Source organism: Hypanus sabinus, chromosome 1 (genome assembly GCF_030144855.1).
Source record: "Hypanus sabinus isolate sHypSab1 chromosome 1, sHypSab1.hap1, whole genome shotgun sequence".
In the NCBI taxonomy this organism is placed as follows: domain Eukaryota; kingdom Metazoa; phylum Chordata; class Chondrichthyes; order Myliobatiformes; family Dasyatidae; genus Hypanus; species Hypanus sabinus.
In genome coordinates, this window is record NC_082706.1 from 119,456,188 (window position 1) to 119,483,445 (window position 27,258).

General features: G+C 43.9%; 1 long non-coding RNA gene and 1 pseudogene across 1 annotated transcript; one reads left to right on the forward strand and one right to left on the reverse strand.

Moving 5' to 3' along the window:
- Positions 1-4,189: 4,189 nt before the first annotated feature.
- On the forward strand, positions 4,190-8,139 carry LOC132397108 (uncharacterized). Its single transcript, XR_009513270.1, has 3 exons — positions 4,190-4,328; positions 7,133-7,227; positions 7,717-8,139. It is a non-coding gene; the product is annotated as an uncharacterized LOC132397108 (long non-coding RNA).
- A 593-nt stretch (positions 8,140-8,732) lies between these two features.
- On the reverse strand, positions 8,733-26,488 carry LOC132404242 (1-phosphatidylinositol 4,5-bisphosphate phosphodiesterase delta-1-like; annotated as a pseudogene).
- Between the last annotated feature and the right edge of the window lie 770 nt (positions 26,489-27,258).

Consider the following 27,258-nt stretch of genomic DNA (forward strand, 5'->3'; position numbering starts at 1 on the left):
AGCTGTGTGTGAGGCATGGGGGCCGCCATCTTGCCTGCCCGGATGTGGGCGGCCATCTTTGTCAGTGCCACCTCGCCCCACCCCCGACCCACCGGTGCTTACCGGGCACCAAGACGGCAGTTCAACTCTGGCCTCCGTAACCCTCGACCAAAGCGCCCCACACCAGCTTGCAAGGTCAATGATGGACATCCTGGTGGAGGGGCACAGGACTAGCTGCCTGTTTGACACGGGCAGCACTGAGAGTTTTATTCACCCAGACACGGTGCAACGCTGCGGACTCATGACACGGCCGGTAAGCCAGAGGGTCACCTTGGCTTCTGGGTCGTATTCCACAGACATCCGGGTGGGTTGTGTAGCGACATTGGTGGTGCAGGGCACAGAATATCGGAACTTTGCGCTACTGGTCATGCCTCAACTGTGCGCGCCTCTGCTATTGGGGCTGGACTTCCTGAGCCACCTCGAAAGTGTGACTATGGCATATGACGGGCCCCTCCCACCACTCACTGTCAGGAATCCTCAGTTTTGTGGGACTTTGTCTAATACCCCACTACTGAACACACACACACACACTGACCCACACACCCCACCCAGCACCATGCCGACAGCTGCGCTACTGACACCACTTGCAGCCTCTCCACCCTCAAGATCCCTCCCCCACCACTGGTCGCCAACCTGACCCCCGTCTGTAAACCTGTGGCAACTAAAAGCAGGAGGTACAGCGTAGGGGACAGGCCTTCATTCAGTCGGAGGTGCAGGGGCTGCTCAGGGAGGGTATCACTGAGCCAAGCACAAGTCTTTGGAGGGCCCAGGTGGTTGTTGTTCAGACTGGGCAGAAAAATAGGATGGTCGTGGACTATAGCCAGACCATCAATAGGTTCACGCAGCTTGACGTGTACCCCCTACCCCGCATTGCGGATATGGTCAACCAGATAGCTCAGTACTCGGTGTACTCGACAACAGATCTGAAATCCGCTTATCACCAGCTCCCCATCCACCCAGAGGACCGCCCCTACACAGCCTTCGAGCTGGGAGGCAGGCTCTATCACTTCCTGTGCATCCCCTTCAGTGTCACAAATGGTGTCTTGGTCTTCCAGAGGGAAATGGACCGGATGGTGGACCAGTGCCAACTGAAGGCCACATTTCCCTATCTGGATAACATCGCCATCTGTGGTCGTGACTGGTCAGATCACAACACCAACCTCCAATGATTTTTCCAATTGGCCAAAGCCCTGAACCTTACTTATAACAGGGATAAGTGTGTGTTCGGAACCACCCGACTCGCTGTCCTTGGGTATGTCATGGAGAATGGGGTCATTGGCCCTGATCCCGACCGTATGCGCCCCCTGTTAAAACTCCCGCTTCCCACCACCCTCAGAGCCCTCAGACGGTGCCTGGGTTTCTTTTCCTATTATGCCCAATGGGTCCCCCATTACACAGACAAGACCCGCCCCCTGGTCAAGTCTACTACATTTCCCCTCTCTGCCGAGGCCCGAGCGGCCTTCAGCTGCATTAAAGGGGACATTGCCAAAGCAACGATGCATGCGGTGGACGAGACCATTCCCTTCCAAGTAGAGAGTAACGCCTCCAATTTCGCGCTGTCTGCTACCCTCAATCAGGCAGGCAGGCCAGTAGCATTCTTTTCTTGTACCCTTCAAGGCCCTGAAATTCGGCACTCTGTGGTGGAGAAAGAAGCCCAAGCCATAGTGGAAGCTATTAAGCACTGGAGGCACCATCTCGCCGGCAAAAGGTTCACATTGTTGACCGCCCAGCGCTCAGTTGCATTCATGTTCAGCAACCAACAGCAGGGGCAAAATCAAAACTGATAAAATTTTGCGGTGGAGAATAGAACACTCCACCTACAACTATGATATCCTGTACTGGCCTGGAAGGCTCAATGAGCCCCCTGATGCCCTATCCCGGGGAGCGTGTGCCAGTGCACAGCTCGACCAGCTATATGCCCTCCATGCACATCTTTGCCACCCAGGGGTCACCCGATTTTACCATTTTGTGAAAGCCCAGAACCAGCCATACTCCCTTAAGGACATCAGGACGATGACCAGGGACTGCCAAGTCTGTGAGTGCAAACCGCACTTCTACCATCCTGAAAAGGCACAACTTATCAAGGCCACCTGCCCCTTTGAGCGATTGAGTGTTGACTTTAAGGGCCCCCTTCCCTCCACACACTGCAATGTCTACTTTCTCAACATTATCGACGAGTAATCGCGGTCCCCTTTGCCATCCCCTGCCCCGACACCACTGCCATGTCCATCTTAAAAGCCCTGCGCCAGCTCTTCACTCTGTTCAGATATCCCTGCTATATCCACAGTGATAGAGGGTCCTCCTTTATGAGTGACGAGCTGCACCAGTACCTGCTGGCTAGGGGTATTGCTAATAGTAGGACCACGAGCTATAATCCCCGGGGAAATGGACAGGTGGAGAGGGAGAATGCCACAGTGTGGACGGCCACACTTTTAGCTCTTAAGTCAAAAGGGTTGCCGGTCTCTCGATGGCAGGAGGTGCTCTCTGAGGCATTCGACTCTATCCGCTCCCTGTTATGTGCATCCACCAATTCCACCCCTCACGAGCGCCTATTCTCTTTTCCCAGGAAGTCTGCTACTGGGACCACCCTAACAGCTTGGCTGACATCCCCAGGGCCAGTGCTGCTCCAGAAACATGTGAGGAGTACTCCTGATATAAATACTCCCCGCTGGTCGAGAGGGTTCACCTTCTACATGCGAACCCCCAGTACGCCTACGTGGTCTTACCTGATGGGTGGGAGGACATAGTCTCCGTCCGTGACCTGGTGCCCGCAGGAGCAGCAGACCACTACCCCAAGCACTCCACGGTAACTATGAACTCGGTATCCGAGGTGACACCGCGCACACCAAGCCCTACACAGACTCCTCACGACACTCCTACACCGGGCGTCTCACGCGCATATACCAGGCACCTCACACACGCGTGAGGGATCACTGACGCCTAGTGGGCTGACACCTCCAGTCAGGCCGGAACCAGCACAACCACCGTCTCCGGTGCAATCACCACCGGCACCTGTGCAATCACAGCCGGTGCTACGTAAATCGCAGCGACAGATTCGACCACCTGATAGACTTAATCTGTAAATATACTTGTAAGAAACTTCGCCCCATGGGGACTCTCTTTTAAAACAAAGGGGGGCTGAATGTGGTGAACTACCCCACTGTCTGGACATGCCCCCCTCCCACTGACTTCTCCTATGGCTTCTCCCACTGGCTATGGCTCCTCCCACAGACCCCGATATAAAGGCGATTGAGGCCTGAGCCCGGCCCTCAGTCTCCAGGATGTAGTATGCTGGTCAATTGCTGCTTGTTCTTTCTTCCAGTCAATAAAAGCCGATATCTCGCCTCACGTCTCAGAGAGTTATTGATGGTGCATCAAGGCTCTTGAAAGAATGATCAGTGCAATCTTCGAAGATGGCTGGGCCTCCATCGTAGCCTGAGCAGCTTTGATCTGTATGGGGAGGTGAATAAACTATAACTTCCTTTTAGCAGCCTGAACAAGGAGTTAATTGTTGCCTGCACAGGAGAATTGCTGCTGTAGAGAGATTCCAGTAACCACATTTTATCAGCAGGCACTGATGTCTAGACAGGCAGGAAATAGAAAGCCAAAGATGCAGTGAAGATGGTTGAGTCACACCTGAGGCACTGGGATCGAGTACAGACAGTGGTGTCTGGTCAGACAGGGTGGGACAATTTCCCTGCAATCCTCTTCAATAGAGATCAGGGTAGGAACAGACACAAAATGGTCCAGGAAGAGTTGTGAGCAGCTATCAAAGAAGTACATACCAATGGGATAGTAGGTATGGATGGGGCAACACTGAACTTGGATTAGGTGGGAGGGTGCACTGATACAGAAGACTTCCTAGTCCAACATCTGGCAGGCAGATCCCCTGCGCATTGTTCATGATCCAAATTGTGTAAAATTTCTTGCCTAGTCCAGTCAACCTTTTTGCTTGAAGCAAAAGTGAGGCAACATCATGTCTTCTCAGCCCCAGCACAGGGACCCTGGAACACATTCTCAGCAGCTGCCAAAAAGCCTTGCGACAAGGACACTACTGCTGGTGCCGTGACCAGGTGCTGGAGGCAGTGGCAGGAAGTATCCCCTCAGTATTAACAATGTTAGGCACCTCAGCCAACTCAGAAAACCCATAGTCTCTGTCAAAGCTGGAGACCAACCTCAGCCCAGAACACCTGCAGACTCGCTCGCCACAGCATCTGACTGCAAAATGCAAACTGATTCGGCAAGCACGTTAAGTTTTCTGACTTCATCGCTTGGAAACCTCGAAGCAGGTGGTTTGTTCGAACTGGCAGTGCCATGGGAAGACTGGATTGAGGAGGCAGTCGAGAATAAAAAAAACAAATACAAGGAGCTGGTAGAACAGTGCCACAGACAGAGTGGAGTGCACAGTGCAAGCCTATAGAGGGAGGAATAGCGATTATGCTGGCTGCTCACTGTGCAGAACCTATTGGCTGCAAAAAAAGAAGTGACAATATGACTGTCACAGAGTCTTTTGAGCAAGCTTCAATTTGTCTATGAAATAACAGGGATGACCCATGGACCAATGCTGCCGGGACACAAGCCAAGGGCTGATCAACCCTAGCTGTGTTGCTTGGGCAAAGATGTCTGATGTTGAAAGACCTCAAAAACTCAATGACACCAGGTTACGTCACTGATAACGTGTCCCAGTGCTTCCTGGGATGTAACTCAGCATCAGATAGAGTGCAGAAGAGGTTTATCAGGATGCTGCTTGGATCAGAGGACATGAGCTATGAGGAGAGGATGGACAGATTTGAATATGTTTTCTCTTGAGCAGCATAGGCTGTGGGCAGACCAGACAGAAGTTTATAAGATTAAAAGAGGGGTAAATCAGGGAGATTAAATACATTCAAAGTCTTTTATCCAGAGAAGAAATGTCAAATATGAGAAAGCATGCATTTAAGGTTCAAAGTTCAAACTAATTTTCTTTTCAAAGTCTATATATATTGCCATCTACTCCCCTCAAATTCATTTACTTGCAGGCATTTACAGGGAAAAAGGAATACAATAGAACTTATGAAAAATTATAAATAACAGATTCTCAAACATCCAACCTATAAAAGAATACAAATTGTACAGAAATAACAAAGATAAATTAATAATACTGAGAGCATGAGTTGTAGATTCCTTGGAAGCGGATACAAGTTAGGGGAGCATAAGCTTGAAACCGATTGAATGTTGAATAACCTTGATAGAGTGTAAGTGGAGAGAATGGTTCCTATGGTGGGAGAATCGAGGACCAGAGTATACAGCCTCAAAATAAAGTGGCTTCCTTTTAGGATGGAAATGAGGAGATAGAGCGTAGTGAATCTGTGGAATTCGTTGTCACAGGTAGCTGTGGAGCTCAAGTCTTTATACATTTATATTGAAGGCATAGGTTGATAGATTTTTGATTGGTCATGGCATGAAGGGATACAGGGAGAAGACAGGAAATTGGGGCTGAGAAAAAAAAAAGGATCAGCCACAATGAAATAGTGGAATAGAATTAATGGGCCAAATTGACTGATTCTGCTCCTATATCTTATGGTCTTTAAATGAGATGCGCAAGGCAAATTTTTCACACAGGGAGGTGGGTATTTGGAACATGCTGCCTCGGGCAGTAGTGGAGGAAGATAAAATAGGGGAATTTAAAAGGCTCAGGCACATAAATATGCAGAGAATGCAGGGATCAGAGCATTGCGGATACACAATGGATTAGTTTTGTCAGGCATTTAGTTACTAGTCTAATTAGTTCATCACAATATGGTGGGACAAAGGGCTTGTTCTTGAGTAGTGCTGTTCTGCACTCAGTGCCCAGTTTATTAGGTACGCCTGTATACCTGATTATTTTTGTAAAATCTAATCAGCCAATCATGTGCCAACAACTCAATGCATAAAAGTATACAGATGTCATAAAGAGATTCCAGTTGTTATTTGGACCAAACAGCAGAATTGAGAACAAATGTGATCCAAATGACTTTGACTGTTGAATGATTGCTGGTGCCAGATGGGATGATTTGAGTATTTCAGAAACTGCAGATCTCCTGCAATTTTCATGCAGAACCATTTCAGTTTACAGATCATGATGTAAAAAAACAAAGAAAATTCCAGTCAACAGCAGTTCTGAGGGTGGAAGTGCCTTGTTAATGAGAGAGGTTAGCGGAGAATATCGAGAGCAGTTCAAGCAATCAGGTGGGCGACAGAAACGCAGCTCTGGCAGGTTATATGTGAGACCAGATGATGGGGAATGTGGCTGAGTGGGGAGGAAAGGATGAAGTAAAAAGCTGGGAGATGATTGGTGGAAGGGCAGAAGATGAAGGATTCTAATAGGAAACGAGAGTGGACCATGGGAGAATGAGGAGGAGGAGGGGAGTGAGAAGAAATTCATGGGCAGATGAGAGCAAAGGGGTCGAGAGTTGAACCATAAAGAGAAATGGAGAAAGACTGAAGGGCAAACGGGGAGAAAACATCGTAAACAAGAAAAATTCAATCTTCAATAACATCACCCTTATTCCTCAGCTGCTCCAGAGAAAATAGTCCCAGTCTATTTAAGAGTCCAGTTCCAGTAATACATGTTCTGCAGTTTTTCAGTTTAATTACATCATTGATGCCTGTCGCTGGTGGATAAAGGTGAAGGAAGTTACCGTGACTTGCAGTTAGGCAAGCCTGGCTGTTAGTAGAAAATTCTCATAAGCCAGGAACATCTAGTTGCCAGGAGAGATAGATGGGACAGTGGTTAGTATAAATACAGGGTTCTCTGTATAGTGGTTAGTATAAATACAGGGTTCAATTCCTAACACACTCTGTCAGGAGTTTCTACATTCTCCCCATGATTGTGTGGTTTTCCTCTGTGTGCTCCAGTGTCCTCTCACATCCCAAGACATGTGGGTTAGGGTTCATGAGTTGTGGGCATGCTATGTGGATGCTGACGCATGAACTCAGTTATGGGATGCTCCCAATACGTCAGATTGTGTTGTTTGTTGACACAAATGACATATTTTACTACATGTTTTGATGTACATGTGACAAATAAAACTAACTATAAGAGTTCTGATTGTGATTGCATGCATTTTCCCAGCTGATCCAGTTTACTCCCACATTCCAAAGAAAGCATGGTGACCCTTGCATGCTGTGCCCAGTACACAGAAGGGCTGTGTCCATCTTCGAAACAAGGTACTGTACTTAAGTGTATGCTTCGATGCACATGTGACAAATAAAGCTCATCTGTCTTTTAGGCACTGCAGTAGGGTAGTGGTTAAAGTGACACTATTAAACTCGAGCGGTGTTCAGAGTTCAATTCTGTACCATCTGTACATTCTCCCTGTGACTACATGTCTTTCATCTGAGTGCTCCCACCTCCCTCTCACCGACCAAAGACGTACCAGTTAGTTGGTCAATTGGTCATTGTAAGTTGTCCTGTAATTAGGCTGGGGTTAAATAGGTGTGTTTTTGGGCAGTGCGCTTGAAGGTCCAAAAGTGCCTATTCCATGCTATATCTCCCAATAAAAATAATTAAATGAATTTAATCATTAAGATACAGAATTGTACCTTGAACAGATCCATTGCATACATACTACCCACTTCTATATTCATCACATACATAAACTGCTTCACTTCTTCCAGTGTCATTTTGGTGTTCTTATCAATATTGGCCTTCTGCAGGTAAAGTTGGAACAATCTGCGAAGGGATGCAAGAAAACAACTCGAGCAGTGGGGTACCGTCCCATCGAAAACTCAACAGCAGGATATGATCCCATTCAAACTTAAACAACAGGAAACAATCCCATCCAAAGCCAAGCAGCAGGATATGATCCCATTCAAACTCAAACGGTCTTCCTCCCATTCTTCTCTGCAGTTTCAAACTCACTTGCATTTCTGAGTTTCTCACAAATGCTGCCTGACTTATCAATATACCAACTAGTGCTCTATTGAGTACATTCACAAGGGGCGCTACCAAGAGAAAGCAGTATCCATCATCAAAGACCCTCACCATCCAGGCCTTGTTAATGCATTGTTTATTGTAAGTTCTATTATACTTTATTTTCCTGTAAATCCTTGCAAGAAAATGGACCTTAAGGTTGTATACGGCGGGCATATATGTACCTTGATAATAAATTTACTTTGACTTGATTCACCTGTTACTTTACTTTAATATTCCACATAAACTACATTTCCCTAATTAAACTTTTCTGTTATTTCACTGTAATGTTTGAATTTAACAAATTTACACCAGTTTACTCTCTTCACTCCATGTTTCCAGGTAACTGCCAATCCCACCCCAGATGTCCATTTCTAGAACTTACCCAACTATCAAGTTTATCATCCCGATTGGATGACACTACATGAAAATCACAACCCCCTCTCTTTAGCTCAAACCCAAACATGCTGAAAGTTGAACATGCTGCTCTTACATAACTGCTAGAGTGAAATACCTACAGCATAGCAGAAAATGCTTAAACAGGGCATTATTATGTTTTGTGTTGTTCTGCTAAACATTGTGGGCATCCTTGCCATTCTTGGGTGTATTGGTTGTTAATACAAATGACAAATTTCACTGTAATTTTCTGTGTACATGTGACACTGGAGGACCCAGAGTAAACCCACACATTCCATGGTGAGGACTTGCAGAGGACATTGAGATTGAACACCAAAATCCAATGCCCCAAGCTTTAATAACATCACTTTAACTGCTCTGCTACCTGGTGCCCTGGCTGTTAACAGAAACAACACTTCACACTGTTTCCCTGGACATGTGGTAAATAAAAGAATCTGAATCTAAATGAAGAGGAAGGGAGTGAAAAGAGGGAGTGAGGATGAATGAGGGGTGAACAAGGAAGGGCAAGGTGAGAGAGCAAGTGTATAAGGCAGGGAGAGAATATGAGAGAGGGTGATCTCATTGAAACCTACTGAATATTGGAAGGACTAGATATGATGGATGTGGATAGGATGTTTCCTATGTTGGGGGTATCCAGAACAGGAGCGTACAGTCTCAAAATTGAGAGGCAATCCTTTAGAACAGAGGTAAGGAATTTTTTTGCCAGAGTAGCAACAAACCTGTGGAATGCTCTGCCAGAGACTGTGGTGGAAGACAAGTCTGTGTGTATATTTAAGGCAAAGTTCATTGTTTCCTGATTGGTCCAGGCATCAAAGGGTATAGCGAGAAGGCAGGTGTATGGGGCTGAGTGGGATCCAGCATCAGCCATGATGGAATGGCGGACCAGACCCGATGGGCTGAATGGCTTAATTCTGCTCCTATGTCTTATGAACACCAGGGGACCCAGAGAAAACCCACACGTTCCACTGTGAGGATGTGAATGAATGATAGGGAGAGAGAGAGGATGAATGAGGGAGTGAGCATGGAAGGGTGAGGGGAATAAGCTAGCGTGTAAGGGAGGGAGAGTGAGTGAGGGAAGATGTGAATGTGAGAAGGAAGAATGACTGAGAGAGAATGTGAATATCAGAGGGAAGGTGACTGAGGGGCTGATGGAGCAAGCCAGAAACTGTGGGGTAATTGGGTGAATGAATGAGCAAGAAGAGAGAGACAGCATGTATGGGAAAGGAATGGAGAGAAATAATTCAGTGACTGTGAACATAGGAAAGGAGAGGGGACCCACCTTTTCCTTAAGGTACAGCCTCCTTGCATATCCCTGCATTTCAGCAGCCTCATCTTCATTTGAGACCTCATCATTCTTGTTGATATGATAGTTTTCCAGTCGATTCGTGCACTTAATCTTTACTAGGATCTTTCCCTCCAGTTGCTGTAAACATCACAAGGACAAGAAGGAACAACTGAGTGAACATTGAATCATACAGAATGGCAACAGGCTCTTCAGCCCAACTCATCCATGCTGACCAAGATTTCTATGTGGACCCAATTGCCAATGTTTGGTCCATATCCCTATAGATCTTTCCAACCCACGTACTTGCTCAAATATCTTTAAGTGTTGTTCATATATTCACCTCTTCACCTGGCAGCTCATTCCATAGACTGACTACCGTCACAGTGAAAAGGTTGCCCCTTTGGCTCCTATTAAATCTCTTGCCCTCTCCCCTGTATCCTGTAGTTCTTGATTCCTCAACCCTGGGAAAAAAAAAGCTGTGTCTGCATTCACCCTTTCTGTACCCCTCATGATTTTATTCACCTTGATAAGATAGTGTCTGTTGAGGAAGTCAAAGGCTCAATGTCCACAAGTCTGAGTGCACTGGAAGCGGGAGGCCATAGATAGGGGGGGGGGGGGGTGTGTGTATATAGATAGATAGAAGGAGGGAATGAGGGAAGGCATTGGTTTTCCTCTTGTTGTTCTATTTTGTTGTGTTCTCTGTTGTTTTGCCAAGGATTATGGGCACCCTGGCACATCCTTCGGTGTGTTGGTTATTAATATAAACAATGCATAATGCATTTCACTGTGTATTTTGATATAGGTGTCATAAGTAAATCTGAATCTGCTGTTGCGGCCTCTTGACACACCGTTGCTGAATCCACACATTCTCTAACCCTGTGAAATGTTTCCTTTTTCAGATAGACTTGCCACCTCAGGAGTAGTGAGCAGTATTTCTGCATCATTCTGGTGGGATGTGCTCCACCCTCAGTAGCCCAGACAAATGTTTCAGACTGACACTGTCCTCAGCAGAGCTCTGGTGTACGTCCGTAGGACTCCCTTTCTAGACACAACATGGTCTTCATGGATGGGGAGAAAGCTGATGTCACAAATTCCACAGAACTGCACTGATCAGCAGAGCCCTGTCTAGTTGGTGCCTGTTGTTTGGATAACGCCTATTCAGCTCCTTAACTCAGGTGAGGGCATCTTCACATTGAAGATCCTGTACAGCAGCTTGTCCCCTAGGATAGCTTTCATGTGTTACGCCATGACCTTCTCCTGTTCTATGCTGCAATGGCTTTTCAGGAACAGGATGAGGGAGTAGGGAGAGACCTGGAATCAAACACCTCATCATGTTGGCATGGAGACCAAGCTTCTGCCTGCAGTGGGGGGACAGCAATGGAGCACTCTGTTTCTCAAGAGAATTTGGCATCCATAGAATTCGTCCTCATTTATGGGGGACCCAGGCCTCAATTGTGCCCACTGGTGGGAAGCAACTCCGTGATTTTGGTATTGGTATTAGTTCATTGTTGTCACGTGGACCAAGGTGTGACATGTCACCTGTCAAAATGGTTGTTGTGACGTGTCTAGTGTGGGAGTATTATGGATAGTTCTTATCACTCTCAGCTTCCGCTGCTAGGTAGCTTGAAAAAAGCAGAGCTGAATGTGTAAGACTTTCCCTGCTGTGTACATAGCCTTTCCAACAGGTGGCACATGGAAACTGAACTTGTTTCAGACTCAGATTGAACTACACAGGATAGGGAGGAGGTCTGGCCCCTGTACACATAGTGTGCAGGCCCACCAGTGTGTGGACACTCTCTGGTGCTCATGAGCCAGATCCCCAGCTTTGGGTAAATAGCCCCACTGCCTTGTGGGCAGCCTTGGGAGAGATGAAGGCTACAGAAGTAAACCCAGACAGTAAATCTGAAATGGAGCCCCTCAGGCAGCTGGACACCATTGAACATCCTTCCAGCAGCTCCTGTAGCCAAGCTGGTGCCAAACATATTTCATCATAAGCTTTCATTTAGACTACACTGCTGAGGCCGAGAGGGAGATCTTGACAACTGTGCATCTCAGGATCTCCACACCTTGCCCCCAGGCTTGCAATGATCATCATCATCACCTACTGTCCTTTCAGACAGACAGATGCCAACAATTACCACCAAAAAACAGTGAGAAGTTTGTCTTGGAGACTATTCATACAGCTCAAAATATAACAACAGTGCAGTGAAGCAGAACAATGTACAAAAATAAACAGAATAAGATGATATATTGATAGAATGGATAGCCAGAGGACAGCAATGGCAATTAAGGGGAGGCATAATTTAAAGCTGATTTAAAGCTAATTTAAAGCTGAAAGTACTGCATGGGGGGGTTTGTCAGGAGTAATTTTTTTTTACCCAGAGTGGTGGAATGCTTTGCCAGGGATAACGGTAAAGGCAGATACATTCAGGACATTTAAGAAACTCATAGATGGACACATGGATGATAGAAAAACAGACCTCTGTGTGGGAGAAGAGCGTCAGTTTGATGTTAGAGTTGGTTAAAAGTTCAGCACATCATTGTGGACCAAAGGGTCTGTACAGAGATGTATTCTTCTATGTTTTATGTGCTAAAGCATAAAAACTACAGAGAAAGGGCAGTTCAGGCAAACAATAAAGTAAAAGATCATATCAAGTTGGATTGTAAAGTCAAAGTTCCATCTTATCACACAAGCTTTGATCTGGCAAGGTGCAGTTGTTATGATTTGGTATGACCATACCAACTGTACCTTATACAGTACTCCATTACTCCACTTTATGATCCCTTATGTTCCAAAAACTCTATGATTTTATCTACCTGTGATGCCATTTTCAATGAATTATGGATCTGTATTCCAAGGGACTTTGTTCTACTACACACCACAGTGTCCTACCATTCATCATGTTATTCTTACCCAGGTTCTAAAACTAAATGATTAGCTTTATTTGTCACATTTACATCACAACATCAAAATACACAGTGAAATCTGTCATTTGTGTCAATGACCAACATAATCCAAATATCTGGTTTAGAGGAATCTTGACACATGAGATTATCTTGGAGAGGCATTTGGACAGCATGGACCAGCTGGGCCAAAGAGCCTGTTCCTGTGGTATATAATATTACGAATATGGTATATAATCAAAGACTTCTGCAAATTTCTACAGATGCACCTTAGAGAGCATTCAAACTGGTTGCATCGCTGTCTGCAATGGAGCAATAATTGCACAGGATCAGAAAAAGCAGCAGAAAGTTGTAAACTCTGCCAACTCTATCATCGGCTCTAGCCTCCCAAGCATCGAGCACATCTTCAGAAAATGATGCCTTAAAAAGGCAGTATCCATTATTAAGGAATGCCATCATCTAGGACAAACCCTCTTCTCTTTGCTACCATTATGTAGGAGGTACAGGACCCTGAAGACACACTCAATGTTTCAGGTACAGCTTCTTCCCCTCCACCATCAGATTTCTGAATGGACAATTAACCCATGAACACTTCCTCAATGTTTTTTCTCTATTTTCTGCTACTTTCTTTTTTTTTGCATTACGTATTCATATAAGATATAAAATAGATTACAATTCTAATTGTAATTTATTATTTTATTATAATGTATTGCAATATACTGCTGCTAGAAAAAAAACAAAACTCATGACATCTGCCTGTGATATTAGACCTGATTCTGATTCAGAATGAAATAGCATGTAAGGTAATACATTTGGGGATGGACATGCACATTTCCATCTGGTTGGAATTAATGCCAAATGTGAAAGACTGGTGACAGTTTCCTCATTACCCAGTTGTCCGATCCTCACTGTCACTTCCAAACACACTTTCCAACTTTTAGGAAAACCAAGTCTACAACACAGGGTTGCATGGAACAGTGTCAGCTCACCTGAAAGGCATAATTATTTTTTACTTGCATGACGACCCTGAAGGGGATTTTTAAGGAGAGGGAGGAGCCGTGATAAATGACCAGCTCACCGTTCTGTCCATTTCCAACAGCCCAGTTCCGTCCAGCGGCAGCCTTTACTGAGTTCACTGAAGACGAGAGAGGACAGGACATACAATACGAATACAGTACGGGCCCTTCACCAACCTTTTAATTTACTCCAAGATCAAACTAACCCTTCTCTCTAACATAGCCCTCCATTTTTATTTCATCTATATGCTATCAAAGAGTGCCTGAAATGTTGCTAATATCTGCCTCCGCGTAGACCCAGGCTGGGCATTCTGACATATTCACCTCCCAGCAGTTCTTTCCTCCAATCAGCTTAAAATTAAGCTCTGTCATATTTATGCCCTGAGAAAAGTCTCTGGCTGATCACTGTATCTATGCCTCTTATCATGGGTCGCAAATTCTGTGGAACATCACTGGTCACAGAACTCCAGGCAGTTTACAATCCAACGCCTCTGCGTTCTTTGGGCAATCCAATTCTGAATCCAGCAGCCAAGATTCCTGGATCCACTGCATTCTTTCCAACAATTTTATTATTCCTGCAGCAGGGTGACCAAAATTGAACACAATATTCATGTGCAGCTCCGCCAACGTTGAGACATCTTTGCATTCAGTGACTTACTGATGAAAGCCAGTGTGCCAAATGCCTTCCTGTCTCCCTGTCACTTCAATTTAGGATGGGTAACAGCTTCTTCCCCAAGACTGAGACTTCTGAACATTCGGCTACCAAACAGAACACACTATTTATGACAGTGCCAGTAGTATTATACTATTCTATATGCACTTTATGTCAACTTGCACATAGACAGATTAAAATTATTATCTGTTAATATTATTGTGTTAGTATTGTTCTATATGCTGTATGTGATAGATGTACTGTGTTTTGCACCTTGGTCCCAGAGTAATATTGTTTAATTTATCTAATACATGTGTATGGATGAATGACAATAAAAATGATCTTGAACTTCAGCACAAAATTTCAGGCAACCAAATATTTCTACTTCAAAGTCCTTCTGTTCTATAACACTTTCCAGGGTTCTGCCATCCACGATAAAGGTCCTATTCTGGTTTGACTTCCCAAAAAAGCAAAACCTTGCATTTATCCAAATTAAATTCCATTTGCCATCCCTCAGACCACGTAGCCAGTTTATCAAGATCCCTCTGTTAACCCTGATAGCCATTTTCACTGTCTATGATACCAGTAATCTTTTGCAATGACCACAGCCACAGGATTTTCACTATGCCAGGCCCACAATGATCATACACCATAAAGCTGTAATACCATAAGATATTACAGCAGAATTACATCAGTCAGCCCATTAATTCTACTCCAACATTCCATCAGGCTAATTTATTAACCTTCTCAATTTCATTCTCCTGCCTTCTCCCCATAACCTTTGAAGCATTTAATAATCAAGAACCTATCAACCGCTGCTTTAAATGTGCCAAATAATCTAGCCTCTAAAGCTGCCTCTGGCAATGAATTCCGCAGATTTACCACCTCCAGCTGAATAAATTTCTCCCATCTCTGTTCTAGAGGGATGTCTTTCCATTTTAAGGCTGTGCCCTCCAGTCTGAACCTCTCCCAGTATAGGAAACGTCCTCTCCATGTTCACTCTATCCAGGCCTTTCTATATCCAGTAGGTTCAATAAGATATGCCTCCCCAAAATTCCCTCTTAACCTTCTCAATCCCATCAAGTACAGTCCCAGAGACATCAGGCATTTCTCATACATTAAGATTTTTATTCCTGGGATTATTCTTGCAAACCTCCTCTGTACTAGCACATCTTGTCTTGGGAGCGGGGGCCAAAAGTGTAAGAAATTTGCATGTTTTCTCCTGTGACTGCATGTGTTTTCTCCGGATGGCCTGGATTCCACCCACAGTCCAAAGACATACCAGTTAGTTGGTTAATTGGTCTTTGTAAATCGTCCTGTGATTAGGCTAGTATTTCATAGTTGGGTTGTTGGACAGCATGGCTCATTGGGCCTAAGTGCCTTTTCCGTTCTGTATCTCAAAATAAAATAAACAAAGTTGATCACAGTATTTTAAATGAAGTTTAACCAACGGTTTACAAAGTCTTAGCAGTATATCTTCCTTTATATTCAGGCCTCTTGACACATTCTAAGACCCTTTCAATTCCTCTTTTCAGAAATCCTAGGCCACATTCTCCAGCCTCCACCCCCTCACATTAGCCAAAACCAGGCTTAGAGAAAACCTCTGCTGTCATCTAATCTCAAGCCTGCTTCTGCAATATGGAGCCAGTACCTCATGTAGGCCTTGGTGCTGCTGAGAGCATCCAGCAGATCCACAATCAGGTATTTGTTCTGAGTGGAAGTGTAATATTGATTGACTGGCTTTGTTATGTCTTGGTAAACCTTGTTGTGTTCTTGGTTGAAAATGTCCTCTCCTGATGACATCAGGAAGAACAGAAAACTGTCCTTGGTCATGAAGAAATGACACTTCGCTAAAAAAAGAACACACTGCTGTTAATACCATTCATGTATTACCCACACTGTAATTAGGGATATGATTTCTTAAGATTAGCTTTATTTTTCACATGTACATCAAAATATAGAAACATGCAGTGAAATGTGTTATTTTCAGTCAGTGACCAGCATCATCAGAGAATGTGCAGAGGGCAGCCCACCAGTTCCATCATGCTTCTGGCGCTAGCATAGCTCACAACTTATTAACGTTGTACTAAAGAGGTTCACCCTCTTGGAAGCTGTCGGAACAGAAGACACTGCCAGTCTGAGAGGTGGACAGGTCTACGAGTGAAAAATTGGCACTGAAACAAAGCCAAAGAGACAGACATCAGGCAGAGCCTTGGTAGTAGGGGACTCCATAGTGAGAGGTACAGAAAGGGGTTTCTGTGGCAACAGGTGGGATTTAAGGATGGTGTATTGCCTCCCTGGAGTACTCGGAAGAAGGCTGAAATGGGGGTATTGGGGGTAGGGTACTAACATGGATAGAAAATTGGTTGGCAGACAGGAAGCAAAGAGTAGGGATTAATGGGTCCTTTTCAGAATGGCAGGCAGTGACTAGTGCGGTACTGCAAGGCTTGGTGCTGGGACTGCAGCTATTTATGATATACATTAATGATTTAGATGAAGGGATTAAAAGTAACATTTGCAAATTTACAGATGACACAAAGCTGGGTGGCAGTGTGAAATATGAGGAGGTTATGAGAATGCAGGGTGACTTGGACAGGTTGGGTGAGTGGCCAAATGCATGGCAGATGCAGTTTAATGTGGATAAATGTGAGGTTATCCACTTTGGTGGCAAGAACAGGAAGGCAGATTACTAACTGAATGGTGTCCAGTTAGGAAAGGGGGAAGTACACAAGATCAAGGTGCCCTTGTTCATTAGTCACTGAAAAGTAAGCATGCAGGTACAGCAGGCAGTGAAGAAAGCTAGTGGCATGTCGGCCTTCATAACAAGGGGAGTTGAGTATAGGAGCAAAGAGGTCCTTCTGCAGTTGTACAGGGTCCTGGTGAGACCACACTGGGAGTACTGTGTTCAGTTTTGATTTCCAAATTTGAGGAAGGACGTTCTTGTTATTGAGGAAGTGCAACATAGGTTCACAAGGTTTTTTTTTAAATAATTTTTTATTGCATTTTTAAATGATTACAAAGTATGAAAAAACAATGTATATAACCCATACCCCCTCCCCTTAACCCCTCCCCCCTAACTGCCCCATAGAAAAAAAAAGAAAGAAAGAAAGAAAGAAAGAATGCCTGGTGGTTGGAAGATCTCCACATGCTCCATGGAGTTCGTAATAATTTTAATATGTATATTTATTTCTTTCCCCTAATAACCAATTGTTTCATCTTAAAAGCATCTATATATTTAATCCTGTCTTTTGTAAATAAGGGCTCCAAATTTTCAAAAATGTTTCATATTTATCTCTTAAATTATAAGTAATTTTTTCTAATGGAATACAACCATAGATTTCTTTCTTCCAAGAATCTATACTTAAATGTGTATCCGATTTCCAAGTAACTGCAATAGCTTTTTTGGCTACTGCCAGTGCAATTTTTATAAATTCTTTCTGATATTTATTTAGTTTGAGTTTCGGTTTTATCCCTTCAATATCACCTAGTAAAAATAATATTGGATTATGAGGAAATTGTGTTCCTGTAATTTGTTCCAGTAAAAGTCTTAAATTTGTCCAAAATGGTTGAATTTTAGAGCAAGACCATGTCGAATGTAAAAAAGTACCAGTTTCCTGGTTACATCGGAAACACTGATCTGATAAATTTGGATTAAATTTTTTTATTTTTTGTGGTGTAATATATAATTGATGTAGAAAATTATACTGCACTAATCTTAACCGAACATTTATTGTATTTGTCATACTGTCAAGACATGTCCAGAATATCGTTGGAAAAATTGACATGGAAATTTGATCTAGGAGGATTACAACTTCCAAATTTTAAGAATTATTATAAAGCAAATCAACTTAGATTTATTGCATCTTTTTTCGAGAAAGATAAACCGGCATGGATTAGAATAGAATTAGATAAAATAGGAGAAAATGTACCAGAAGATTTTATATACAAATGGGAATCTAAATGGATATGGGAAAAGAAAGAATCTCCTATATTAAAACATTTGATTGATTTATGGAATAAGATAAATGTTGATGATGAGATAAAAAAATCTTTATTAGCAAAGAGATCTTTAATTCAAAATAGACTTATTCCTTTTACAATGGACAATCAACTTTTATATAATTGGATTCAAAATGGGATTAGATATATAGGGAATTGTTTTGAAGGAGGTATATTAATGTCATTTGAACAATTAAAGAATAAATATAAAATATCAAACAACACTTTATTTTGTTACTTTCAATTAAGGGCTTATTTAAGAGAAAAATTAGGTCAAACAATGTTATTGCCGAAATCTAATGAAATAGAAATTTTAATTCAAAAAGGAAATATCAAAAAATTTATATCTTGCATGTATAATTTGATTCAAAGACAGGTAATTAAGCAAGGAGTCCATAAGTCAAGACAAAAATGGGAAAGTGATTTGAATATTAAAATTGAAGAAACAAATTGGTCAAGACTATGTCTTGACAGTATGACAAATACAATAAATGTTAGGTTCACAAGGTTAATTCCTGGGATGGCAGGACTGTCATATGTTGAAAGATTAGAGCGACTGGGCTTGTATACTCTGGAATTTAGAAGGATGAGAGGGGATCTGATTGAAATATATAAGATTATTATTATTATTATTATTCTATTATTAAGAGATTGGACACGCTAGAGACAGGAAACATGTTCCCGATGTTAGGGGAGTCCAGAACCAGAGGCCACAGTTTAAGAATAAGGGGTAGGCCATTTATAACGGAGTTGAGGAAAAACTTTTTCACCCAGAGAGTTGTGGATCTATGGATTGCTCTACCTCAGAAGGCAGTGGAGGCCAATTCTCTGGATGCTTTCAAGAAAGAGTTAGATAGAGCTCTTAAAGATAGTGGAGTCAAAGGATATGGGGAGAAGGCAGGAACGGGTTACTGATTGTGGATGGTTAGCCACGATCACATTGAATGGAGGTGCTGGCTTGAAGGGCCAAATGGCCTACTCCTGCACCTGTTGTCTATTGTAAAGCACGCCCACCTGTGTTTGAAATGTGCAAGGACCTGGAGGAAAAGCACAGGGGCACAGGGAAAGCATATAAATTACGTCAGTGATGAGATTTGAATCCACTTTGGTGATCACTAGCAATGTAAAGTGATTGCACTAACTAGAGAAATCCAGGGATTTGGTGTTAAAGAAAGGTAGAATCATGGGCAAGTTCTGCTTCTCCTTGGATGGTATTGCTATCACATTCATCTCTGAAAAAAAAAAACAGGCAAGAGTTTTTGATTGCAGCCTTAGAGGTGTAGCTGCCATCCGGAAGACCACCAATGACTTGGAAGTCTGGCTTACAAGTCATACTAAGCTGGAAATTTCAAGGTCTGAATGTACCAGGATGGCATACTTCCCTGAATCTACCGCTCATGCTGGTATAAGGGGTACTCATGTCAAAGGTTGAGGCTCTTGAAAGAAAGATCAGTAGCTACCTTTGAAGATGGCTGGGGCTCCAACGCCGTCTGAGCAGCATTGCTGTATATGGGTGGGCGAATAAACTACAACTTTCCTGCAGCAGCCTAAATAAGGCATTTGTTGTTGCCCCTAGAAGAGAATTGCTGCTGTACAGAGATTCCAGTGACCACAAAGTCCTGTCAGCAGCCACTGATGTTTGGTCTGGCAGGAAATCAAAGGCCAAGGATGCAGTGAAGATGGCTGAGTCACATCTCAAGCACAAGGATCTGGTAGGGATATTGACATCTGGTTAGGCAGAGCTGGGCAACTTCCCTACAACACACTTTCAGGGCTCACAGTAGGGACAGACACAAACTGGTCCATGAAGAGTTCTGAGCAGCTACCATGGAAGTGCATACCACCAGGATGTTGGGAATGGGGTAACACGGAGTTTGGATAAGGTAGGAGGGTGTACTGATAAGGAAGAGCTTCTAGCATCTGGCAGGTAGAACCCCTGCAAATTAAATTCACAATCCTGGTTGGGTATGATGACCTACCTAGTCCAGTGAACCTTTTTAACTTAGGACAAAAGTGAGGCACCATCATGTCTTCTTTGCCATGGCAGAGGGACCCTGGAACACATCCTTAGCAGCTGCCCAAAAGCCTTGAGACAAGGACACTATGGCTGGTGCCATGACCAGGTGCTGAAGGCAGTGACTGAAAATACCTCCTTGGCCATAACAGCCCGCACATTCCACCAACCCAGAGAGCCAAAAGCCTTTGTAAAAGCTGGAGCCCAACCACAGCCTCAGCCCAGAACACCAGCAGGCTTGCTTGCAACAGCATCTGACTGGCAACTGAAGGTCAATCTTGGCAAGCAATTAAAGTTCCTGACTTCATCGCAACATCACTGCAGCCTGACACGATCATGGTCAGAAACCTTGAAGCAGGAGGTCATGGTACAACTGACAGTGCTATGTAAAACCGCATATAGGTGTTTGAGTATCAGAATGCCAAATACAAGATGCTGGTAGAGCCATGCCAGAAACACAGTGGAGGACACAATGCAAGCCTATAGAAATGGGTGTAGAAGTTGTGCTGACTGCTCACAGCGCAGAACCTACTCTCTCCTTGGCTGCAAAGAAAAGAGTCATCATGACAGCCACAGGGTCTGCTGAGTAAACTTCCAGATTGTCATAAGGGGACTTTGGTAGTGGACCCAAATGCAAAACACAGACACTGAAGTTCTAGGACCAGGACTAGATCGGTCAGAAAAGCAAGGGAAGTGGGAATGAAACAACACTGGGCATGGACACACAGGTCCTGGACAAGACTAGAATTCAGGGCCAGGGCTAGGACTAAGACAAGGAAAGCGGGACTAGGACAAGGAACTTGGAACTAGGTGCCTGGGCTAGGATTCTGAGCCAGAGTCTGGACCAAGATCTGGAACATGGGTCTTGACTCAGGCTCAGAACCCGGATCCAGGTGAGGACACGGGACTAGGATCTTGGCAAGGACAGGACGTGGCTACAGGACCGGACAAGGTGCCCCAGTATCGGGCTGGGTGAGGGACCGGAACTAGATGAGGACTCAGAGTTCAGATTCGAACAGGGAACACAGTACTCCAGAATAGACCCAGAACCTAGGTCTTGGTTGGAACTAGGAACCTGGGTCTTGACTCAGAACTGGAACCCAGGTATAGGCTAGGACAAGACATGGCTACAGGTTGTGGCGTGGCTGGGCTACAAGACTGGACGAGACACATGGACAGGATGAGAACACATAGCCTTGACTAGGCCTTGGGAGACTGAAACCACAAGGCCTAGGTCTTGGGCAGGTCACGCAACTCCTGGGCAGGACACAGCTCGGCTTGGCTCTTGGATACAGAGCCAGGACACCTCCTTGGAGTGCAGGGCCTGGATGCTTGCCAAGGATACTTGCCGAAGGAACTGCCAAGGTCAACTACCGAGGATTCAGATGGGGACAATCTAGCACAGGACGAGGAATCTCCAGCACTCAGGGCGAGGCACTCCTGGGCTGGATGAGGCACATGGACAGGCATAGGTTGTGGGCAAGGCTTCAGGTGCAAGTTGCAAACAAGGCTTCAGAAGGAAGGGAAGTGAAAGGGAACAGTCCAGCAGCCTGAAGCTATTTATGGAGCCAGCCCTTAACGAGAATCAGGTGTCTCAATTAAGGCACCCAACAGGACAAGGGAAAAAACAGGAAAACCCGGAACAAGGATTAATGGACCAGACCATGAACTGGAATGCAGAATTCATGGACCGGACCCTGACTCAGATGGCTATGAATCAAGAAGGATTACCTGTGGACCAATACTGCTGGGACATAAGCCAAGGCCTGATCAACCCTGGCTGGGTCACCTGGGCGAGGATGTCTGATATTGAATAATGTGCAATACTCAAATTACCACAGGTTACATTACCGATTATGTGCCCCAGCACAGCCTAGGTTGTATTTCAGAATCAGAAGGAGTACAGGAGGTTTACCAGGATGCTACTTGGATCAGAGGGCATGGGATACAAGGAGAGACTGGACGAACTTTGATGTTTTCTCTAGAGCAGCGGAGGCTGGGGGGAGACTTGATAGAAGTTTATGAGATTAAAAGAGACATAGATCACGTTGATTTAATAGACTCAGAATCTTTTATCCAGGGAAAAAATGTCAAATATGAGAAAGCATGCATTTAAAGTTCGAAGTTCAAACTAATTTTATTTTCTAAGTCTGTATATACTGCCATTTACTACTCTGAGATTAATTTACTTGCAAACATTTACAGGATAATAAAAGAAGTACAATGCATTTTATGAAAAACTATAAATAACAAAGACCCTCAAACAACCAACATGTAAAAGAATACAAACTGTGCAAAAATAACAAAAGTAATAATACGAGAGCATGAGTTGTAGGTTCCTTGAAAGTGAGTCTAAGGTGGGAGAGCATATGTTTGAAATTGATCAAATATTGAAAGGCCTTGATAGAGAGGATGTGGAGAAAATGTTCCTATGGTGGGAGGATCGAGGACCAGAGGAGACAGTCCTAGAATAGAGTGGTGTCCTTTTAGAACAGAGGTGAGGAGGCATATCTTTAGCCAGAGTGGTGAATCTGAGGAATTTGTTGCAACAGGTGGGCGCGGAGGCCGTCTTTGTGTATATTTAAGGTTGAAGCTGATGGATTCTTGATTGCTCAGGACATGAAGGGATACAGGGAGATTGGGGTTGAGAGAAAAAACTCGATCATCCATGATGAAATGGTCTCAGACTCAATGGGGCACATAGCATAATTCTGCTCCTATATCTTGTGGTCTTATGGTCTTTAAAGAAGATGGGCACGCCAAGTTTTTTCCACACAAAGTGATGGGTGCCTGGAACATGATGCCTGAGATAGTAGCAGAGGCAGATACCATAGAAGCATATGAAAGGCTCTGAGATGGACACATGTTTATGCAGAGAATGGAGTGATCTGGGCATTGAGTAAGCAGAAATGATTTGTTTTGTCAGGCATTTAATTACTCCTTTAATTAGTCATCATAGCATAGTGGGGTGAAGAGCCGGGTATTGATAGTGAATGATCAGCCATGATCTCAGAATGGCGGTGCAGACTCGAGGGGCCGAATGGTCTACTTCTGCACCTATTGTCTATTGTTCTTGATCTGTGTTGTTCTACACTCAGTGGCCACTTTATTAAGTACACTTGTACACCTGGTCATTATTGTAAATATCTGATCAGCCAATATGTGGCAGCAACTCGATGCATAAAAATATGCAGATATAGTTAAAAGGTTCAGCTGTTGTTCAGATCAAACATCAGAATTGGGAATAAATGTGATCCAAATAATTTGGACCGGAATGATTGCTAGATGGTGGTTTGAGTATCTCGGAAGCTATGGATCCCCTGAGATTTTCACACACAGCAGTTTCAGGAGTTTACAGATCATGGTGCAAAAAAGAAAAATCCAGAAAGTCACAATTCTGATGGTGAAAATGCCCAGTTAATAAGAGAGGTTAGAGTAGAATAGCCACAATGGTTCAAGCTGACAGGAAGCCGACAGTAAGTCAACAGCGGTGTGCAGAAGAGCATCTCTGAACACATTGAACCATGAAGTGGATAGACTACAGCAGCAGAACATGAATATACACTCTGTGGTTACCTTATTAGGTACAGGAGGTATCCAATATCAGAGCCACTGATTATATGTTTTTTGTACTGAGTTAACAGGTCAGCCCCAAAATGTTGGGAACACATCTGCAATATGACCGCTCTAGCCTACCTTCCTCGTTCACTTCATAAGTATTGATGATCTTTGCTGCGTACTCCTGAGTCACGCTCTCCGTTTGCTCCTTCCAGTGACTCTGTAAGTGTCTCCATGCTCATCAGCTGCTCTCTTTTGCTGTAGTTATCACAGGTCTCCTCGCACTCTGTCAGCAGGCTGTAAATCTCCCTGATCTTCTTATCATAGATGGTTCCTTCCTTTGACTTGTCACATTTTTGAGGGAGGATGGTGGTGGTACCAAAGACAGCTATGATAAAAGAATGGAGGAAATTGTGCTGCTACTGAATCTGTGTCAGATTAAGTGCTAGCAGTTCATCTCACTTAACCACTTTGCACAAGAGTTTTGGGCTCCTTATATAAGAAAGGGTGCGCTGGCATTGGAGCAGCCCCAAAGGAGGTTTATGAAAATCATCCCAGGGACAAAAGCATTAATGCATGAGGAGCATTTGATGACTCTAGACCAGTGATCACTGGAGATTAGCAGAATGAGGAGTGGGCCTCATTGAAATCTATCAAATATTGAAAGGCCTAGTTCGATAGTATGTGGAGAGGATGTTTTGCATAGTGTGAGAGTCTGGGACCAGACGACACAACCTAAGAATTGAAGAATGCCCCTTTAGAGGAGCTGAGGGGGAACTTCTTCAGCCAGAGGGTAGTGAAACTATGGAATTCATTGTGACAGATGGCTGTGGAGGGCAAGACATTGGGTATATTTAAAGCAAAGGGTGATAAGTTCTTGACTAGTAAGAGAGTCAAAAGTTATGAAGAAAAGGCAAGAAAATGGAGCTGAGGGTATAATGAATCAGCTATTATGGAATAACAGAGCAGAATGATGGACTAAATGACTTAATTTACTCCCACGTCTTATATTCTTATGGTTATGGTCAGTGGAGCAACACAAAGAAAATGCTAGAGGACCTCAGAAGGTCAGACAGCATTCATGGAAAGTAATAAACAGTTGGCATTTCGGGCCAAGAACCTTCATCAGGACTGGAGAGGAATGCAGCAGAAGCCATAAGAAGAAGGTATGGGGAGGGGAGGTAATACAAGCTGGTGGGTGATAGGTGAGACCAGATAAGGGAAAAGGTGGGTAAATGGGGAGGTAAGGATGAAGTAAGAAGCTGGGAGGTGATAGGTAGAGGTAAAGGGCTGAAGATGAAGGAGTTTGCTAGGAGAGGAGAGTGGACCATGGGGAAAAAGGGAAGGAGGAGAGTTATCAGAGAGAGGTAATAGGCAGGTGAGAGCAAAGGGGATGTGAGATGAATCAGAATGAGAAATGGAGAGAAAGAGAAGGGGAAGAGGTAGAAAACACTGTAAGGGAGAAAAATCTATGTTCGATAACATCATCTCTTACCCCCAGATGCTCCAGGGAAAATAGTCCCAGTCTATCTAAGACTCAAATTCTCCAGTCCCAGTAACATCTTCTCTGCGCCTTTCCAGCCTAATGACATTATTGATGCCTGTCACTGGTGGGTGAAGGAGAAGGAAGTTGCCATGACATGCAAGTCAGGGAAGCTTGGCTGTAAGTCCAAAAATCTCACAGCCCAGGAATTTCCAGTTGTCAGGAGAGATGGGACAACACAGTACCATAGTGGTTCACTATAAAGTCAGATTTTGATTTGTACCAGAGTCTGTAAGGGGCTTGTACACTCTCCCCATTATTGTATGGGTTTCCTCCATGTCTCTCATTTCCTTTCACATCCCAAGATATGTGGATTGGGGTTCATGAGTTGTCAGCATATTTTGTTGATGCTGAAGCATGAAGCAGTTATGCGATGCTCCCAATATATCAAAAGAATGTGTTGGTTGTTGACACAAATGACACTTCTCACGGTATGTTTTTGATGTACATGTGACAAATAAAGATAACTATAAGAGTTTATACCTTCTCACTGTGACTGCATGTATTTCCTGCGACTGATTCAGTTTAAAAAAAAAGCATGGTGACCCATGCACACTGTGCCAAGTACATAGATGGACAGTGTTCATCTTTGAAACAACGTACTGCATTTCACTGTTTGCTTCGATGCAGATGACAAGTAAAGCTCATCTTTCTCTTAGGCACTGCAGTAAGGTAGCGGTTAGTGTGACGCTATTACAGCTCGGAGCGTCAGAGTTCAATGCTGGCACCATCTTTACATCTTTCCCATGAGTACTTGTCTTCCCTCTGAGGGCTCCCAATTTCCCTCTCACGGTCCAAAGATCTACCAGTTAATTTTTAATTGGTCATTGCACTTGTGTGAGGCCTCCATTGGTTAGAGTTGATGATGAATATTGCATCCTAGCTGTCTAGATACACAAGTCTGGACAGAGAGCAAACTGTTACCCATGTAGCAAGCTTCCCCTCTCCACACATCTGATGAAACCAAAGGAACAGGAGCCACTGATACTGTTTAGTACCAGAAGGGAATGGAAAATCCTGGCAATTCTGGACACCCTCTACATGCCACCTTGGCTGAACAGAGTAAAGTCTAAGACAACTGTGCTGCTCCAAAAAGTACTGTATGCAGTACTTCTTACCTTCCGCCATTAAGCTCTACCATGAGTCAACCTATAGCGAGTGAAATGATGACCCCCCCGCCCCCCCACCGCCTTTCCTATTAGACTCTTTAAGGTAATGTGTATTTTTTATTTATTCTTCTTACTTCTCTTCTAAATTTGTATTTCTGTGAACTTGTAATGCTACTGGGACACTGTAATTTCCTTTGGGATCAATGAAGAATCTACCTATCTATTTAGACACACACACACACTTAGGAGAGGCATGGGAAAATATGGCTGAGTGGTGCCACAACAAAGACTTCTCACTCAAAGTCAGCAAGACCAAGGTACTGATTATTGACTTCAGGAGGAGGAAACCAGAGGTCTAGGAGCCAGTCCTCACTAGGCGATCAGCAGTGGTGAAGGTAAACAACTTTAATTTACTTGGTCAGAAGATTTGTCCTGTATCCAGCACACAAGTGCCATTACAAAGAAAGCATGGTAGCACCTCTGCCAATGTGCTGGAATAGGAAAAGCTGACAAATTGCAGTGGATATAGGCCAGCCCTTCAACCGCCTGCATCCCCCAAAATATATACACACACAACTTAACTCTTTTCATGCCGAATTCTCCAACATCACAACTTTTTAACAAAGTATATCTCAGTCAATTATTAAAGTCCTTGCAAAAATTACCTGTTCTTCCAGAAAAATCAAATTCAGATCCTTCAAATGAGAAATAAAATTATACATCCGACTGTTTTAAATTCTCTTTGTCTTGAAGCATACTGTTCCTGCACTGGTTCTTCGATCTTCGGTG